Here is a 21135-nt window from a genome sequence, read left to right as displayed (position 1 = left end):
GTCAGTAATTCGTTCACATATTTCTTAAATTATTCATTTCCCATTCTCCATATTTCTTCTTCTTCCTTTTTGCTATTGTATATATATATATAGTTATATGTATAGGTATATAAGTCACTCACGCACTATATTTCATTCTCTGTCAAATTGTTCAATTTGTCGATTCAATATTTGTTTTTTTCCAGTTTTTTAGACACTACTTACATATCTTATATTATACATATCTTCTTAACTACATAATATTATATTTCATATTTCACTGTTCTCAATCATCAAATTGCTACCATCTAATCTAATCAATCAATTATTTTTTATTATTCAATTATCAATTACTAATTTTCAGGTCGAAACTTCGGCATAAATAAATATTTTTTGGTTTATTTATATTACACAGAAATTTCAACCCGTGAGTAATTGGGTTAAATTTAAAAATTAATTTATACCGTGTGTATCAAGACAATATATTTGTGTAGAATCAAAGTTTTTGAAAACTAAAGTACTGTAGGACCGTAATTTTTAGTTTAACAGGAATAATGTGGCCTTAATTTTTTCAGATAAGGCAAAATTACAGATATTAGATCGTATGATCAGAAAAAAAATACTCAGTAATGTGGTAATAGATATAAATATTTACATAATTATACAATATGGAAGTGAATGTAAGCATGCGTTTGTAATTTTATTTTTTTAAATATTTAATTAATTAATGATGTCACATCAGATATTTTTCTTTGGTGTTTATTTTCCGCTCTTTCCACGCGGCAATGCGTAGCCAAAGCTTTATCAGCAAAGGTTACACACGCTCAGAGTTGCTGTAGTTTTTTTTTCATTAGATTTCAAAAATTCTAATATGAATATCCGTGTATCAAAATATTCAGCTTTGAGAAATATCCACTGGATTCCATTAGACCTAATGGGCATCTGAATACTTAGTTAATCGAAATCGATCTGTAGCCCTTATTTAAATTCAATAATTAATTGATCTGGTTATAGTAGCACCCGTGATTAGGGGAGTAAATGGGTGCTGACCCACAAACAGTAACATATCATATTTACATAATTCGGGTATTATATGAATTATAATATAATTGCTACAATTTTCCAATAATTCGATATTTATGACGTCAATATTAGTTAAATACAAATTCGAGTGAACCTGCGGTATATCAAAATTTGAACTGAAAGCATATTGACACAATAAAATTAGACATTTCTAAAATAAAATGGAATAATTATGAAAAAAATCATCTTTTTTTAGCGATTTTCGTAATTTCTATTTCAATTATTCTTGTAATAATTCCTGTCATTTGCCGAAATAAAATTAAAATTACAAGTAATTTCAATTGATAAATGCGCAAACAGAGCTTGATTGATAATTGATACATGGAGGAGAAGAACAGTAAACTGTTTGCAGAGACTAGTTAGTGAATATCTCATGATATGAATAAAAGGAGGTTATGATGGGTACACAACAACAAATGCCAGGATAGTTGATAAGAGACCACATAGGGGGCCAGATGGTAGCCAGAATCGATAAGATGCCAAATAGTTACATGCAGCAAACTGGAGAGCGAGTAGACCAAGATAGCCAGGCGTGGAGAAGGCTGGTTCGGGCGACCAAAAATCTAAGTCTGTAGAGCCAACCGAAAAAAAAATTCACAAATTGATGAACCACTGTAAATGTAATTGTGGTTCACAATTACTAGTTGACCCAAAGTAATTCCAATTACTTTTTGCCCAACACTGGGCCACTGGTAATGAGACTAAAAAACAAAATAATTACTGAAAACCTATCTAGGAGGTAGAGAAAAATCCATGTATCGAAGAATTAAAAAAATAATTTCTCATGGAAAATGGTCAAAGGAAAAATTATAATTAAATTAAAATCCCGTAGAATGGTGCCAAAACTGGAGGATTAAAATAAATTCCAGTAAATCCCACCAAATCACATTTACCCTTCGTCGTAAACCTTCATCTTGCCCCACAGTATCTTTTAATAATACCCCACTTATTCCTGTTGAGCAGATCCGTTACTTAGGACTAAATCTGGACAAACGACTGATATGGAATCCTCATACAAGACTGAAAAGACAAGAAACTGCTCGTCGATTCCGACTATTACAACACTTACTAGACAAACGGTCAAAACTTCCAATCCATTACAAAAGAATGATCTACATGACTATTATAAGGCCTAATACAAGGAGGTGATGAGTTCAGCATCCATGCTAAAATACCAGGTTATTACATGGTTTAACAGAATAAATAAATTATCTGCCACAGGCGGACTAAGCCCGGTCCAGATTATCATGAAGTCCATTGCCTAGCTAATTCACTGAGGTAAAATACTCGAGAGGCAATATACTTGTGAGAAACTAATGGAAGACAACGTCCTGGAAGACTAGAATAGAAATGGAAGAATTTATGATTTCACTAAACATAAGGAATGAGAGAAAAACCTGGAAAGATTCTATTGAAAATACGGGTTAATGAATCCAGTTGATATACTGAAAAATCTTTTCAACAATCATGTGTTTATGTAACAGTATATGTTATTTAATTTTTTCATTTAGAGTAACCAATCATAAACATGTATAAGGTGTGAATCTAGCTTCAATGTAATATCAGAATGAAATTAGTCAAATGAAGAGTTAATTGCCTTGAGATTGTCCTAGAACCGAGAAAACCAGATGGCCTAGACCAAGGTAACCGGTAATAGAACAAAAGTAGTACCTTATTAAAATCGAGGGAACTCAAAAGCCACTTTCACTGCCTATAGCTTTTAAAATAGAAGTTCCAATCAGTCGCATTAAGTGTAATCTCAGACTAGAATTTCTAGTTCTCAATTTAACTATCGATTTTTTCGTTGGGAGAACAATTCCAGGGATATTAGGAGTTATGCAGGAAGTGAATTCCGTTTGATTGTGTTCAGTACCAGTTGTTGATTGGAGCGGTGACCTTTTGCGGAAGTAAGCGATCATCGTACACCAGACATTAGGTTGCAAATGAAAATTTCTAAATTCATAAGGATAGTTTGAAAGTTCATATAAGTAAAAAGTGGAACGGATACGTCTGTTGAGGTATTTTATTTTAACAAAAATTACACCGATAATATAATTTCATATTTAAAAAAAAAAAAAAGAAAAAGTGAATTATATTCATAACTGGTTTATAGTTTGTTCTTTTACCTCAAATATGTCCTTTTTAAGCATTTTTGTTTTGAAAAACAGTTGGTATGTTTATTCCTTCAAAAAAGTTATGACAACGAAAGGACCTTGAAAAAAACTTTTTATTTTTAATTTAAAAATAATAAGTTTTTTTAAGGTCCTAGTAATAATTTAACGCTAAAAATAAAATAAATACTTTTTGTTTATTGATAGACATTACAATCTGCCACAAAGTTGTGGGCAACAGGAAAGAGTGATGAATGATCACATTCATACTAAAATAAAATAAATGAAAAAAAAAATCTCTCTTAAAATATATACAAACAGAAGGATAAACAAAATGAATATAATCAAACTATGCGTGATGTATATGAAAAAATAAATAACTGAAATAATTTAATCTCTAGTCACATTTACACTCTTATATACAATATTTACACAATCGACCTGTGGATCCCTGAGCCCACTCTATGAGGGGTAGAGCAGAGCTCAAGAGATCCCAGCGCATTCCTCTCGCAGCATCACTGGTAGTGAGACAGTGGAGGCTGAGCAAGTGCGCCTAGTAATTATAATAATAATAAATTACCATATCATTATTTTGATTTAAAAAACAGTAATTTAATTTGTTCATTTAGGGTAACCAAATACAACCAATTATAAACATGAATGAGGTATGGGTCTTGATTGACCGATTCATATACTTATCCTATCATTTTTAGTCGAGAATATAGAAATATATTTACGAATATTTAAAAAACACATGGAAAAAGTAAAAATTAGATCCCGACAGATTCAAGATGACCTTGAACACTTAGTAAAATTAAATGGAACATTTAAAATATGATTAGAAATAGATTGGTTTTTTCAATGCTCAATGGGGACCGATGTAAAAAAAAGTTGTTGAGAATTGAAAAATGTGGAAAGTGAAATTGGGCCAAATAAAAACAATTAAAAAAAAAAATACAATTCAACCCTTTTGTGTAAAGAACCGTGTGATAATGTATAACAGTGAAGATCAAATCCTTATTTGGTTATCCGTAATTAAAACGGAAATTAAACCGTTTCGACATATTAGAAAGGGGGTGCATGAACGTTCTTTTTTGTACGTATAAGTTAGGAACATGTTATAATCGTTAAAGTTTGGAACTGTTCCAACAGTTACAGTTCAGTGATTGGAGCAGTTCCCTTTAATGGTTTCAGGTTCAAAGGCTTCCCGTAGTAGGCTTTACCTGAAGTTGTAATAGTAGGGAAAAAACAGGTAAAATTCTAATATTTGCCTCATTGGGACTTGTGCTTATTTGAATGAAAAAATTAAAATAATAAGGTAAGTGATTATTATTTTTTTTATTGTTAATTTAAAAGCAATAAAAATTTAAATTAACAATTTAATCACTTAAATTTTAAGAGAAAACGTATTTATTAATTAATTATGATAGTGATATATGACGTGATATCCACTATGATAATAGTGGATTTGAAATTAATAAAAGCCTTTTGATGTTTATTAATTAAAATTTTGTTCATTTTTATTTTCACGATTGTGCAACATTTTGAATTTGAGTAATAACGAACCAAGCAAAATGGTGTGTGTGTTTACACGGCCCCAGTAGCGTATCACAGTCAACTATCCCCAGCTGGCTGGACTGCTTACTGGTCACACGTAATGGCAGCATGACAGTAAGGACAATGTGGACAAAATATATTAGTTAGATGGGAACGAGCTGGTACCTTAAATGCATAATTATTTATGAAATATTTATTGTGAATAGTATAGATTATTGAGAACAATAATATACTTTCTGAATAACTATTCGGACAATTATTAATAAAACATCTGTTCTTGGTTTTGATGTTAGGTCTGTTCCAGACTGAGAGAAATTAACTCAAAACACAATGATACAGTTGTTGATTGGCAACTAGCCGGCACCTGAATCAATTATTATTAAAATATCTAACAACTTAAATATGGCGTCGCTTAATTGAAAGTTCTAGACCAAACAATGACTACTCTTCGTCTACTCGTGTCAGTGTTTAGATTACTCAGTTGTTAGTCGCGATAACTATTACCATGCAGACGATAGGCCATTGTTCGTGATTCATAAGTACACCTTTGTACATTCAATACATTATGACGACACAGAGCTCATATACAAGAGGTTGAAGGAGAGAACTATTTCTCATAAGAAAATGAAAAATGTAAAAAAGTGATCCTTATTTAAATATTTTTATTTATTGATAAATATTACACCATGAGAATCTACGGTAGAGATTAAACTTAATGTTATGAGATTGTTTGAGCTAATAAAATAAATCAAGTTTTCTAAAATATAAAAATTTTTCTATTTACTCAATAAAATGTTTTATTTTATCATTATTTTACCAGTATCCTATTCTACAGTCATTTCACATCGGAAGCAGTTATTAAAAAAAATTTCGACTCATTCAGGTATTACGTCAAACATTAATTTTATGTTTCCACTGTAATTTATGTACTGACTAGTATTAATTTGTTTAAGATGATTTAATTTATTTTAATACAACTTCAGCTTTGTTTATTTTAATTATTTACGTATTATTATAAGAAATATATATTCATTCATTTTTTTTTGTCAGTGTTTTTTATATATTTTTAAAATCATTGGCTAAAGAAAAATAGGACTGTTAATATGTATATTTATGCATGTATAATTTTAAATTACATTTTTAAGTTAAAGTTAATTGTCGTCATTGTCGTTCTATTGGAATTTATTGTAACATAAATATTTCGGATTAATGAAATAAACAGATTTATTAGTATTTATTTTATATATATATATATATATATATATATATATATATATAGAGAGAGAGAGAGAGAGAGAGAAGAGAAAAAACAACAAGGAGTTATTCTTAAATTAAAATTCACTAACACTTTGGGTGATTCTTGGACTAAAAGAACTAGTGAATTATTCGTGCGTTAGGGTTGAATGACATGGTATCAAATTTTTATCTTGAAACATTTCCTTCAAACCTATTACAAGGTTAAGTCGGCTCGATATCGTACAACGACGACTTTTTATTGTTTTTTCGTATCGTGACTGAAATAGTTGTGATACAGGCTCCCACGTAGTTTTTGGTAGGAATTATGCAATAGTAGTAGAGTTAGAATTAGTCACCATGTTCCTATGAAAGATTGTGGGCAATTTAATTATGATTGTTTTTTTTTTGTACATTCAATCCGTTTAAACATATGATATTGTAATTTTAACTTTAAATTTTACATCCATTTATATTTCCTAAAGAATGCCAAAAAAAAAAAACCTTGAATTTATCATTTAGTTTAACTATTTAACACACTTTGACTAAATATTAAATTAATTATAATTTTCAAAGCGTAAAACCTGATTTTCAATAACTAAGTAACATCGATTCATCTAACCAATGAATCTTTTTTACATTTAGTTGGCAAAAGAAAAGATTATTTGCAGAATTACATTTATTGTTTGTTTGTTTTATTACTATTAGTTTTCTCATTATTTAAAAATGAATGTTTGTAATCGTCATAATAAATAATAATAACAATACCAGCTGACTTTTTTTCTATGACTAAAATTAAAAAAACAATTAACAGAAATAGGTTAATTATTCATAATTATTACATATTAATTAAAAATAAGTTGTTTTTTCTATATTGTAATACATTGGATTTAAGTCAATCTTGGAAAGTCGTTAAACCTTATTTTTGAGCCTTTTTTAATCTCAACCGCTTATGGGTCATTATTGCCTCCATTTTCGGATTTGCTAAGGATTGACTTCTAATTCTAGACTTTTAGGTACTTTTAGTACCCTCGACCACATACTGAACGGGTGCCAGGGCCCTGATTCACGGCCACTATTATATTGAAATGTATAACTATTGCAACATGGGAATCTGTTGTAAAATATGATTAAATTTTATAGTAAAGTTTGGAGTGATTGAGAAACTCAAAAAGTTAATTAATAATCTACTAGAATAGAATGGAGGTCTGCTGGTAAATTATATAAAGATTTGAGGGAGTTGTATGCTCGTCAGACAGTTAAAATGTATTTAACGGTGTTCCACAAGTCTGGCATACAGGTGAAGAATCGCGGGCCATAAGACAACCGTGGGTCAGGCTCGTATGACCTATTCGAAGGCGAGTCACCTCCTCAAATCACCTCCTTTTTGCGCAGATTTCTAGTAGCTTATATTCAAGAGGAGATAACATTTCAGATTTTCTTAATTTACTATCCGTAAGATTTTCCCATTTACTGCTGTTTCAATTTAATTTTTTGTTTAATGAGGGCGCAGAAGTACTGTGTATTGACAATACCGGGTTCAGGAAAAAAATAAATTTAATTAAATAGGTATTTCGGATATTCATTATCGGCATTTGCCGGGTCTTAAATAGCAGGTAAAAGAAGTCGGCTTGCACTAGGAGGGCCAGGGTCAGTAAAACACGATATGGGTGGCTTGACCTACATCATGACCTGCCCTAAAGACAAGCGAAAGAGCATAAAGTGTTTTGGACATCAAGAGAAAAACCTACCGACGAGTCCTAGATTCCGCCCACAAAACATGATCAGGCGATGGAATGGCTGGAAGAAAAGAGGAGAGGATAAGAGTTTCATCGAGGGAAGAACGAAAAAGGAAGAGCCATTCTTGGGAAGACATCCAGATAGTATAGTCGAAATAGCAGCGAAGGATACCTCAAGCCTGGGACTCCAGCGAAGCAAGGCCGATGAGGAGTAACTGCCAAAGAAGCCTGGACCGAAACTCACTACATATTAGAGTTAATTAATAGTCCTAAGATGTTATTTTAAATGGCGAATTAATTAAAAGTTAGAGTTAACCGAATATGTCTCTTCTGGTATTCGTTAACAAATAGCATATCAAGTAAACTTAAATTATAGTCAATATGTATATTAAGCTCGCTCTTATATCGATTCTGCCTTAGTTGTGAATATTTGTAAATTTTAGCTAATGCTAACCCGCTTGATTTTATAGTTTAAACACCTTGCATGCTACCTGACTAGCATAGTTTAGTAAATTGGTTAACACACCATTAGAAAGGATATCTGATGACACGTTATACACAATTACATCTTGCATACCATAGGAAGGTTTGTGGTACCTAGTTCTTGGTCTAAATATATAAGTAGTACATTTCTAAGAATTGTAGGTCGGTTCTCATCAGGAACTGATAGATATATATAATAGTGATGGAAATACAAATAAATAATAAAATATGTTTCTGAAACCCCCATTAGCCTTAGAAACGCTGTTTGCCAGAAACATAGTAAAAGTCATCGGCAGGAACTCAATGCCAAATGAAAAATGCCATCGGAAATCGCCATCTTTGCTGCCCGATCCTTCAGTTCGTTACCGGATATTTCGCAGTGCTAAGGCACTGAAATGCCGTTTCTATTTGTGGACTTTATTAATATAGAATATTTAGATTTAGCAGGTTCGTTGTGAACTAATTGACTAGAATATTCAAAAACCTCAAAATAGATCTTAAAGTACATTTATTGATTAGTTTGTTTTTCTTAATACGAATCCTAATATTTTCACTAGCACTATTTGATAGTTTTTAAAGCATCGATTTTTTTCCAAACAGTCATACAAGGGAGTGAAGGGTTTCATGTCATTTTTCGATTTCAGGCGCTTTTTAAATATTGCTCGTTTTAATTATCTTAAAGTTTCCTCTTCCCGTTCTAAGCTAATATTTCAAAAGTGATATAGGACCGTTGCTAACTTGGGGTTATAGCAGGGCGGGTCCGGCGGGGAGGGATTGCCTTTTTTTTTGTGTTATGATCCCCTCTTGTCAGATTGTGACATGTTGTACATCGACCAACCTACTCACTGTAATTGTCTGTTTGAAAAGTCAGATAAGTAAGGCTACCATGGAGGGCAGGAGTGGAGGGTTTCATGCCGTTTTTCAATTTCAGGCACTTTTTAAATATTGCTCGATTTAATAATCTTAAAGTTTCCTCTTCCCGTTCTAAGCTAATATTTCAAAAGTGATATAGGAACGTCACTTCCCGGGGGTCATAGAGGGGCGAGTCCAGCGGGGAAGGATTGCCTTTTTTGTGTTATGATCTCTTGTGAGATTGCGACTTCTGGTACATCGACCAAACTACTCGCTATAATTATCTGTTTGAAAAGCCAGATAAGGAAGGTTACCATGGAGAGCGGGAGTGGAGAGTTTCATGCCGTTTTTCAATTTAAAGCGCTTTTTAAATATTGCTCGATTTGATAATCTTAAAGTTTCCTCTTCCCGTTCTAAGCTAATATTTCAAAAGTGATATAGGAACGTCACTCCCCGGGGGTCATAGAGGGTCGGACCCGACTGGGAAGGATTGCCTTTTTTTTGTGTTATGATCTCTTGTGAGATTGCGACTTGTCGCACATCGACCAACCTACTCGCTATAATATTAAAACAAGATGATTTTAAAAATTTGTATAAGGCATTTTTTGTAGGTTACGCTCTCGGAGGAATGGTCCTTGTAACTTTTAGTCCTGAATAAATATGTCTCATAAATTCTCAATATTAAATAAAACACACTAAATATTTATGGGTTATACTTTATGAACGTTGAAGAAGATTAGCGGTTACGGATAGAATAAGGTTGATAAGTCTTTTTGAGTCAGGAATTTAAGGGTCTGAAATATTTTAGAGGTTTTGAGAACATGGTGATAAAATCATTTAAATATTTATGAAAAAGGGCTGAGTATAGCATTGATGTAAATAATCATAATATTAATTAAGACTGAGTGAAACGGGAAGTTCGGAACCGATATTTGACAAAAACAAAACCTAGACTGGACTACGGTGGTGGTCGCTCAGTCACTTAGTACATTTATTGAACTTCAAATCTTCAATCAGAACTTTTAACGATATTCTCTATTATTTATTTTTTTTTAAGTCTGACTATGGCGACAATCGCTGTACCCGGTCGCGCTACCACTGTTCAGGACACGACCTCAAATATAGTCAAATGTACTTTCTGGTCTAACGTACAGAAAGAATTAGCTTTCCGTAAATCGATAGTAAACCTTCTAGTAATTCTTTATTTTTGCAACCCAACAACCTCATAAGCTCATTTCAATTCCCACGATGATACAAACTCATTTGTTAGAGGCTAAGGGAACAAAATTTGTCTAACCAACAACACTTTTTAGACCACTATTGGTGTTTTGTATCGAGTGATAAAATAATTATTGGAGTGGGCAAAGCCATCTGCATTTAGCTATCCAAATAATTGAAATATATATAAGGAACTAGGTTTGGAAAGGCATCAAACACCCATAGAATATAGTATACACAAAAAAAAATACACGATGAACAATATTGTGTGAATTAGGCATCTTATCTACCGAATGAAAATCCCACAAATCCATATTTCATTGATAATTAAATGACACTTATGATTAATATTTGAAAAATATTGAATTGTAAATGGTAGAGCAATAATTTTGGGACCTAGTTTTATTCTTATTTCCATACTACTAACATTTTCAACATTACGTCTTGTACATACAAATTATGTTTTATACTCAATCGCCCAGTTGGCTCCAAAAGGCAAGAAAATCCAGTAATATACCGCTGATCCTTAGCAAATTGAAGAAAAACGATAAAACCGCCTTTGCGTGTTCTTAGACGCTGAAAGGAGATTTGACCCTTGTCTGTGGAATCTCTGTAAGAATTCTAGAAATTTCTTATCTTTAAATAGTTCCTCATACGAAAACCTATCCTTTACATAATACTTTATCATTTTAATATCCAATGATGTTTTTCCTCGATTATTATAACTTATAAATACTGCATCAGTATTTCTTAGGTATACCTCTACCTACTAAGCCACTAAGAGGTCTCCACATAGTTCATTTACACAATATATACTCATAGAATATTTATAAAAATAGATATTATATCAAACAATCCTATTCATCGTTTCTTTGAAAATTAATATTATTTTTTAAAACTACTATTGAAATAATACAATCTGCCACACTCGAAGGCAAAACGTATCGAGACTTTAAGTTCACAGTCATACCACATGTACATAATAGCTAAAGAGAAAATTATAGAAATTGAATAAGAAAAATCTAAACTGGATAATAATAATAATAAAATATGTATACACATTGTAAATAAATATAGGCTGATAAACGAATTAAATGTTAGCAAAATGAGAAAACGACTTCTGTTTTTTAAAGAATAAAAAAATACTATTATTACAAAATAGAAAGAAAAAATACAATTAAAATAAATGAAATACGATAAATGTACAAATTATTAAAAAAAAATTATTTCATATTATGTAAAAAAAAAAATTAAATGAATACATTTCATTATTATGTAAAGAAGTGTGATATTAATTAATTTGATCCTGATTCTGACCCTCTAATAAATATTGTGGCATGAATACTGATGCGTAGGGATCTCTTACATAATTATTATCTCCAAAAATATAAACAAGTCAGATTATACAAAGAAATTTCGATTTAATTTAATAATTTCACTGGTCATATTCTAATGAATTATTTTTAGGAATATCTTACCTTAAAAAAAACAAAACTGAAATGTAAAATATATCACTTAAGTTTAGAAAGGTGAAAGAAAAGGATAAAGCCGAATTGCGATTGGCGGAAGGGGGGAGAAGTAGGGGTGGTGGGAGAGGTAAGAGAGGGGGAAGGGGTAGGTGAAGCAGCGCCTAACGGCAGAGATAGAACTATTCCTCAAATATTTTTAAAATATACGTTTATCAGTATATAATATAATAACTCGTAATAATAATTATAATACACTTGTTCTGCTATTTGTTTACCTTTTAATTTTCAATTTACATATAAGTATAATTATTATAATTCGTTAAAATATTAGTGTAATAGCACTTTTCAACCAATGTATCGTACAGTATTCACGGCCCACTAGCAAAGTATCTTATAAATATTCATTTATACTTTCAATACCCCTTAATAATTACAAGATTTTTTTTTTTTCATTTTAACTAACAATATACATATAATCTTTAGTTGAACGAATTCTATTTTAATTATTATACTACTATTACATGTTTCAAACATTTGGTTTAAATACCTATTATGATAAACATATAATTGATATGTTAAAGAATAAAATTTCAACATTTGAACCACAGACAGCCATCCAAAGCCATATTGAAATTATTTCATTGAAAAAACAATAAAAAACAGAGAAATAATTTCCGTACATCAATCAATTTTTAACGACTTTAATACGAACAATTTGGCTAGTTTCATCAGCATAACTAGACATCAGTATCCAATATCAAAACTAACAGAAGTTAAACAAGATACAGTGAAAGGTAAAGAATCAAGGAAAAACAAGCAGCTTGTAAAACATTAGCATCTTTTAAAATATGGATTGATAGCTAAAGACAATTTTTAAGATCATAATTTTGTTTAGGTTCTGCACGAAATATGATCAAAAGGCATCTGAGATTATTTGAAATTATGAAACCAAAAAAATTATCACCAAAATAAAAATGCACCAGTAGTGAACCTTACCAAATGGTTTTAAGGCAGTAAATTTAGACCTCAATATATCCCTAGCAAAGGCGGATCAAGAAATTGTCATAGTAAAAAAACATAAATTCTTCACAAGGTTCTATATTTGACTCCCTGACGTTTTGCAGCTAAGGCCAAATGAAGAGAGGAATTCTACTGTTGGAGAATCGGGGAGTCCAAACTGCGGTAAACGGTATCTGCCAAGAAAAGTGAGAAAATGGTCCGGAGAGAAGTGGGGTGTGAACCCCATCGTTTTTGGTTTCAACCTTAATCGATATGAAGGATATAAAATTATTTAAAAACTTACATTATTGTTATTCTTTGGTGGAGATAGGAGGGTAGTTATCGCTCTTTCCTCTGGTTCCGCAAATGATTCCAAGCAAACGTTTTCGCAACCAAAAAAATCTTGAAGGTAACCAAAATATTGCAAGATTGCTAATCTAGTTGATAGCATGTTGCTTGTCCCTTTCATCTCTTTCTTACTCTTGCAGGGGTAGAAGAAACGAATAGCAAAATATTAAATTTCAATATAAATGACTATAAATGAATCGGCTTCTGCGGCTTGGATTTCACAAAACAAGGTAATGATACGATGGCTTCGTCAGATAATCGATTTCAATTCGCCTCTGTCTTCTCTGGAACTACTTATCGCCTCCTGCGGGAACGTCGCAATGGGGGAGGGTGTCAAATCCTTCTCCTACTCCTCCCAATAAATAAAACCAAAACATTTGGGTGCTTCGAAATTTGAGAACCTACATCAAACTAAAAAATTATACTCAAAAATGAAACTATACAGATAAAGTGTTGTTTCAATAAAAAAAAAATTTTTTGTCAAGTGACTACATTCCTAACAGCTTAGTTAAAAGTTCAAATCCAAAATGATAGGAAAAATTAAAATATATCATACTAGATGTGTACTTATAGAAAGTCTTCAGCTTGTTACATAAGTAATTAGGTGAAATGTGTCTTCCTAAAATGAATGGTTGGTTTCAATTCCATTTAAAATTACAACGTTTCGGGTATCCAACCCCTATTGAAATCCTGATCTGATCATCAATAAATCACTTCTGGAAGATATATTTCACTTAAAAAACTATGAAAAAATATTTCATATCACAGTTGGGAAAATTAAAATAATTAGAAAATTTAAGATTTCTCCCCTTTAAAATAAATTATCGGAGAAACACCCATGGCCTGCTCATTACTTTGTTTAATTATACCGTTTATGAAAAAATAGCAACGTTAACTCAGTACTGTGTAGCACAAAAACATTAGTTGAATATTCAATACTAATTACTATTATATACTAGTAATAATATACTAATTATTATATATCAAATAATATATAATAATTTGATTATAAAATAGTTCTTAAGGCTTACATTTCTAACTGGGAATGCCGGCTATATAAAATAATTATACCAACATTCCCAAAAATGAAAATTCAAGATACCTCATGGTAGTAAATAGAATACGCGTCGTAATAATTTAAAAAAAAAAATATATACAAAATATAAATATTTCAGTAATTATAGAGAATAAGCTAACCATCTAGTTTAAATACCTTAAATATTTTCTATTGAAAATATATAAATATTTTCTTAAAAGTATTTAACATAACATTCTATAAACATAATAACTCTGTTAACTAACCAGTAAAATCATAAGAAAAATATAACTCACCTCGAAATATACTTCCGAACTGCAGAAGGTATCAATCAAGTCTGGATGAAGCAGGAAACGCGGGCCGCAATATAAGCAGTAAGTAGAGGAGGTAAAGGTGGTGGGGACTATACCGGTTTGTGATTGGCGGAGCGTTGGGAGTGGGGGATAGGTAGGCGAAGCACCACCTAGCGGCGAAGGAAGAACTATTCTTTATATAAATGGTTCATAAGCTTTTTTGTCTTTATTAAATTATAAAAAAATATTCACGGTACCCCTATTGTTATTTTATTCTGATAAATAAAATAATGATAGAAGTAAATAAATCAGAAACATAAAAAAATACCTTTTGTGATAAAAAAAAAAATCTATATTTATTTTTAAATTTGATTATTTTATTTTATTATTAATTTAACATTATTTGTTGAAATGGTGTGTTTGAGTTACTTTTAAGACTACTTCATTCGATACCAAAAATGTCATAGAATTAATTAAACCTGATTATTAAATGCAAAATATATCAGGCCTACTAACATTTCATCAATATTACTTAATAATAATTAACAAAAATACTACAAATTAAATAAAAGTAATAAAAAAAAAAACAGGTCTTAAAGAAGAGTTTATATGCAATCAACTTAAACATTTTTTAACTTTTGAGTTAATAAACAAAAAATATTTGGTTTGGTCCCATCACACAACTTTTACTTACCACCCTAACTTAAATTATAAATATCAGTGAAGATATTTTTCAATTTTATTATGAATTTAAAGTCATTAATTACACTATGTTTTCCAATCCGTTTCATTTCGTTGCTTCTTTTTTTTTTTTTTTTTTTTTTTTTCGATATCCCTTTTCTTGTAGGACTTCATGTATTACATATTGATCAATGGTTTTTTCTAAGTCTAATTTGACCTTTATAAGTATTAGCACATAACATTTCTTCATAAAAATGATTCAAACACAAAATAGGCTTAGTTTAAAAAAGAAAACAAACGGTTTTGGTAAGCTAAAAAAAGTAACTAAAATGAAATAAAATTATTTCATTCAGCTTTTGAAATGACAGCAGCAGACTGTAACCTAGATCGGACATATCTAATCGGACAAAGCATATTACAGATATAGTAGGATCAAAAATATTTTAAGAAGAATTCGAGATTTCGGATCAGTAATATCTTTATCAGGCTAATTTTTCAATCAGAGTAAAAATGTATAGATATAAGATTTTGAAAAATATATAGCCCCATAACCAAATAAGTTTTGGGGCTATACAAGTAATGATTTCTTTGAATTTAGTAAATGTATAAGCGACAACAACGAGATCAGTAGTTTAATTAACATGATACAATGGCCACTCAACTTTGCATTTTATAAAAAGGAAATCAATTATTGTTGTATGGTTATTGTTACCTAGTTATTAATAATTGCTCTTTCTTTAATAATTCTTGAACCAAACTGATGCCAGTGAGTACTTAGGACAACGATACAGTTGTTGAGCAGACTCCTTGTAAAACAATTATTAGGATACCATGAGTGAATACCAAGAACAATGGTAAAGTTGTGTTATGTTCCTAATTCACATTAATAAGCTCAACAGACAATACTTTTGTGGAGTGGTGCCCAGGTGGCTACATCCATAATTATGATTAAAATTGGTGATACTATTACTAGTGAATCGAGAGAAGAATGATGAACTTCAATTCCACAATTAATTATTTTTGGCTTTGAGGTTCTGCCTGTGCCAGGTTGACGCCAATGAACGGGCACTGATACATTTGTTGGGTGGTGGCTCGTATGACTGGGATACACGCGCAAGAGATTATGGCGACACTCATTGCCACGGAGCTTGTCTATTGTTCCTGATTCACGCACACCTTTTTTTGTTCATAAGTAGAATATATATATTACAATACAATTTATATTGGCCGTAGGGAAATATTGGGCCAAGATTTAGATGGAAATATGCCCATTATAAGTATAAGTAATATGAAATAAAAAACTATTTAATTATTAAAAAAAACTACGTAAATAGCCCTATCCGTACTACTGAATGTACTTTCATACCTACCTAAGCACTTTGGTGGTTTCTAAGTTGATAGATATGAATACTGAAACTTAGTGTGTTAGTAGTTATCTGGATAGCAAACATTTTAGAACAGGAACGCCAGGTTAGGTATGCTACAGTAGTAAAACATCAGTATACAGGAGATAGATCATTTTTGATAGATTCTATTGCCAATGAATGAAGCTAGCAAAAGAAAGATTTATCGAATCTTGAGAAAAGAAAGAACTGGAAGGTTATTCAGCAAGACAGATTTCATACCCATTCAAGATCAGATTATAGCAACAAGATCGTACAAAACAGATGTTCATGAGATAAGTGATTATACAGAATTAATTTATTTTGTGGACTTAACTTCAATTTTTTATTAAAATATGGGAACATGTTTTTTTTTCTTTATCGATTTTCCTATTGGTATATTCTGTGAATACCTAGAATCGAACCAAGGTATTCTTAGGATTTTGTTCAAGAAACGAGAGCTGAGTATATGTTGAGTATGTTCGGCGCTTTGCAAAACGTATCTATTCACAATTGACTGAATTGATTTTCAAATTCCATTTTAGGCAATTTTTATGAATTTTTTTTATTAACCGTTTACTACTGCATCATTTTGATAGAAAGGTATGTACAGGTTTGTATCATTGGTGTATAAGGAAATCATTACTTAAGGGTGAGTTGGATATTATTATCATTATTGGCGCGAAAGACCGTGAAGGTCCAAGGCCTTAGGAATACATCGCGCTTTCATGACCCATTGGCTATCGGGCCTCTCAAATGCCCGGGGGGAGGCTGTGACTGAGTATTGTTTAATTATATGCTTGAAAAAATCCCGGATTGGGCCGGGGACTCGAACTCGTAACCTTTGGGTTAGCAGACAGGCGCGTTACCACGCTGCTACCGTCACCCCCCGAGTCGGATATGAACAAATTTAATAATTTCGGGATAAACAAAAACATTGCGGTTGACCAGTACTAATAAGAAGAAGGATACTAGATAAATGATAACCAGGTGAAATTAAGGTTTTTTAGGGTTGATATTTAAACAAGGTCAATCCAAAAAAAAAAAGTAAAAAGAGACCACAATATCTCACAAATACTGATCTGACCATGTACAGTGACGCTTGCACAGAGTAACTCTAGAGGTATTTTAAAGCGAAGAAAATTTTCCATGAAATTTTACCTATTGGCTGAAAAGACGCCATAGTGTAAGAATGATCCAAGAAGACTATCCCTAAGATACATAGGAACGAATCTGTTATTAAGTCCAACACGTCTTAACAATCGCAGTACAGGGTTGGTCGATGTGCGACATGTCACTCCCACAAGAGATCATAACACAAAAATAATGGGAATCCTTCCCCGCCGGACCCGCCCCGCTAAGACCCCGGGGAGCGACAGTCCTATATCACTTTTATTATATAGCATTGCATAAAGATTTCTAAAAATAAATTCATTAATTACTGATTTTTTAGTTCTTTTTTTTATGAAATGTTTCTTTTTAAAAAGCTATATCTCGCCAACTATTAAACGTAAATAACTCTATTAGGGCTCATATTTTAGAAAATTTACTTCACTTTAAATTATATCCTCTTAGATTTTCTAGTGTTGTTGGTAGTTTTAAAGAAATAGAGCTCAAAATGAAAAATTTTTTTTTAACGTTTTGAAACAGCTACCATTCTCATAAAAAAATTCTGTTATAAAATTTGTTTATTATTACTCATTTATTTTATTTTTTTAGCTTCCTTCTTTATCCTGGCTACTATTTAAATTTCGATCACCCTATTTGTCTAGTTCCTATGGCTGAGACGTTCATAGTTAGAAAGACCTATCACCCTGAGAACCTTACGTTCAATTTTTTAAATATTTTTCTCAAGGATGCAAGTAAAATATTATGTTTTATGGTAGCATTGTACATCCTAAAAAAAAATAAAAATACAGAACCTTCAAATTTGGCATATTGGTGTAGTTTGTCGGTTGAAACAGTTTTTATTATTATTATTTATCTATTGACATTTACAACTGTTTATATTAATACATCTAGTAAATTTTATGTAAGATCATAATAGTATGATACAGGGATGTAGAGAAACTACCCATTGGTAGAACTCTAATAACATTTTTACATCAGAAAGTCTCGAGCCCATCTTCTTTTCAGGCGCCTCGGAGAATTGTCAGAAATGAAAGAGAAAGCAAGGTTAGAAACTAGTTTTAGTGGTTAGGGAGTTTACAATGGAAACACGAATGTATAAATCAATATTGGATTATATGGATCCTTTTAATATTGGGGCTTAACAATTAAAGATTTTATTAAATTTAGAACTTAAATCTAGATTACAAGACTGAAACGACAAGAAACTGCTCGTAGATTCCGATTGCTACAACACTTACTTGACAAACACTCTAAACTTCTCATTCACTACAAAAAATTTGTATACACTACGATAATCAGACCAATTTGGACATATGGAATTGAGCTCTGGGGCTCCACCAAACCATCAAATTCTTTCCGCATCCAATCGTTACAATCCAAAATCCTACGTAAAATCCTTGAGACTCCTTATTACGTCACAAATAAACTCATTCCCAAAGACCTTAACATCCCATTCGTTGCAGATTTAACCCAAAACAGATATGCGTCTTTTCATTTCAAACTCCTTAAGCATCCTAACCCATTAATTCTTAATCTTTCATCCTTAACAATCCCTGATAATCCTCCGAGGCGTCTGAAAAGAAGATGGCCAAGGGACCTTCTAATTTAAATTAATGTATGAAGTACGACCAATGCGTGGTTCCTTCCCAAGATTTTCAAGTGTATATGAAACATACAACATATTTACCTATTGTATTATTTTGTACAGTTGTAAATTGCATTAAATAAATAATTAAAAAAAAAAATCTAGATTAGCTGAAAAACGGATGAGTTTACAAAATTTATGAAAATGTTTTAGAATTTTATAAGACCTTGATCAACACTATATATTAAAAACTCTTTGTAAAATCACTCAGATTTGGGATTTTGAATTGAAAAAAATATATAAATTATGCTCCGAAACAGTCGTGTTATGGGATAGGAGATACGTCAAATGATAATTTTGACTGTCTGTATAAAGCGCTCCTTATTACAAGCACCAGTTTGACAAATATTTTTCCTTTAATTTATTACAATATTTGAATAAATAATTTCCCAAAAGACTGCTGGTGGACCTCTTACCAACCGTCGAGGACCACCTGTTGGAAGACGTAGCTTTACAAGTTTCTGAAACGGGATTCGCACTTTTAGGGATCGTCGTTAAATTTAAGCAACAGAAATAATCAAAAGATACTAAAATACAGAGAATAATATAACGATTCCAATTAATCACACGTTATTCTACACTGTTCTTAATTTTAACTACTGTTTAATCGCGTGTGAAGACTTGAGAGGCCACGAATCTTGATCAAAAATAGTCCTAGAGCGGATATTTCAGTTTATATTTATTAACAGTTTACATGGAAGATGCTGAGAAATGATGAAATTGCTTCCTAGATCTCAACTATATAATCTGAAAGGGTTAAAGGGAACATCTAATTCTCATACTTGTTTCCAACCTAATTGCCGTAAAATAAAATAATCGTTCTCATTACAAGCTATTATTACCTCGGGAATTCACACGCAAACATAGCTTCTAAGAAATCAGACTATGTGCACAAAGTTCACCGCTGGATTAACAACATTAATTTGTTGTTTTTTTGAAAAATAAATTTTAAAAACAACTGAGAAACTACCCAGGAAACATATGGATTAGTAACCGCCTAATGCAGTGTTTCTCTATCCATCAACATCGGTGAATACATTCATCAGTAAAAAAAAATTTCTTTTTATAATTTTTTTAGTATACAAATGAAACAATGATAAGGAGCACCCAGTTCAGAACGTTGTGGGTTGGATTCCCACAGGGGGCAGTTAATATTTATTTCACGCCGGTCCCGAGAAATGGATCTTCCTATTCCAACCTTGGTTAGTTCGCGGCCGCAAGTGAGGGTTGGCAAAAAGACAACAAGGCCCACATGCCGAACTAGTCGCCCCGACAAAATACTATTATCTATACCAATATATTGTAAATTTAATTATTTTATTTTCGTTGATTATGTTATCATCAGTTTAGAAGTTCCAAACTTCAGCGGCTACGCATACACAATACAATTTTTAAAAATTTTATTTATAATAATGAAAAAAGTTACGTTTGATTTTCGAATTGATCTCAAATGAAATAGCCTTGATGAAGCTCTACAAAGTGGGGCGAAACTTCGGCAAATAAATAGTTTTTATTGTTACATTTATTGTTTTCTTGTTACCGCACCCCTGACCATCTTGTTCTTAATTTAAAAGTGATATATTTTGTTTTAGTTTCATTTTGCTGTTCCAGCATTCTTTTATTTCCAGATTTAACTTGCAATAAATAACATTTATTAATTGATTTTTTAAAAAAAAATATATTTCAAGGAAGAAAAGTTGGATTTCCCAGAAACTAAAGGGGAATTATAATATGAAGTGTAATGAATAGAAATAATATATATCTTTGGACTATCGACCTCCCATAAGGTCATGTGATAAAATTGCCAATTGATATGTATAAGAGGCACCAGTTGGAAGTTTTGAACTTAAAGTAAGATCTTTTGTCGGCATGCCAAGGCGGCTCCTTTGGCATGCC

At 31.5% G+C, this 21135-nt stretch overlaps 1 long non-coding RNA gene across 1 annotated transcript in view; it reads right to left on the bottom strand.

Annotated features, from left to right (window-relative positions):
- The window catches only part of LOC136796953 (uncharacterized), an 83822-nt gene extending 69357 nt beyond the window's left edge, over positions 1-14465 (bottom strand). The window contains exon 1 of the long non-coding RNA XR_010844741.1: positions 14404-14465. This is a non-coding gene — a long non-coding RNA (uncharacterized lncRNA). The remainder of the gene's footprint in view (positions 1-14403) is intronic.
- Between the last annotated feature and the right edge of the window lie 6670 nt (positions 14466-21135).

The sequence above is a fragment of the Halyomorpha halys genome, unplaced genomic scaffold (assembly GCF_000696795.3).
Source record: "Halyomorpha halys isolate HHAL.00 unplaced genomic scaffold, Hhal_1.1 Scaffold1434.1, whole genome shotgun sequence".
NCBI classification, from domain to species: domain Eukaryota; kingdom Metazoa; phylum Arthropoda; class Insecta; order Hemiptera; family Pentatomidae; genus Halyomorpha; species Halyomorpha halys.
This window is presented reverse-complemented; position numbering and strand designations above follow the sequence as displayed.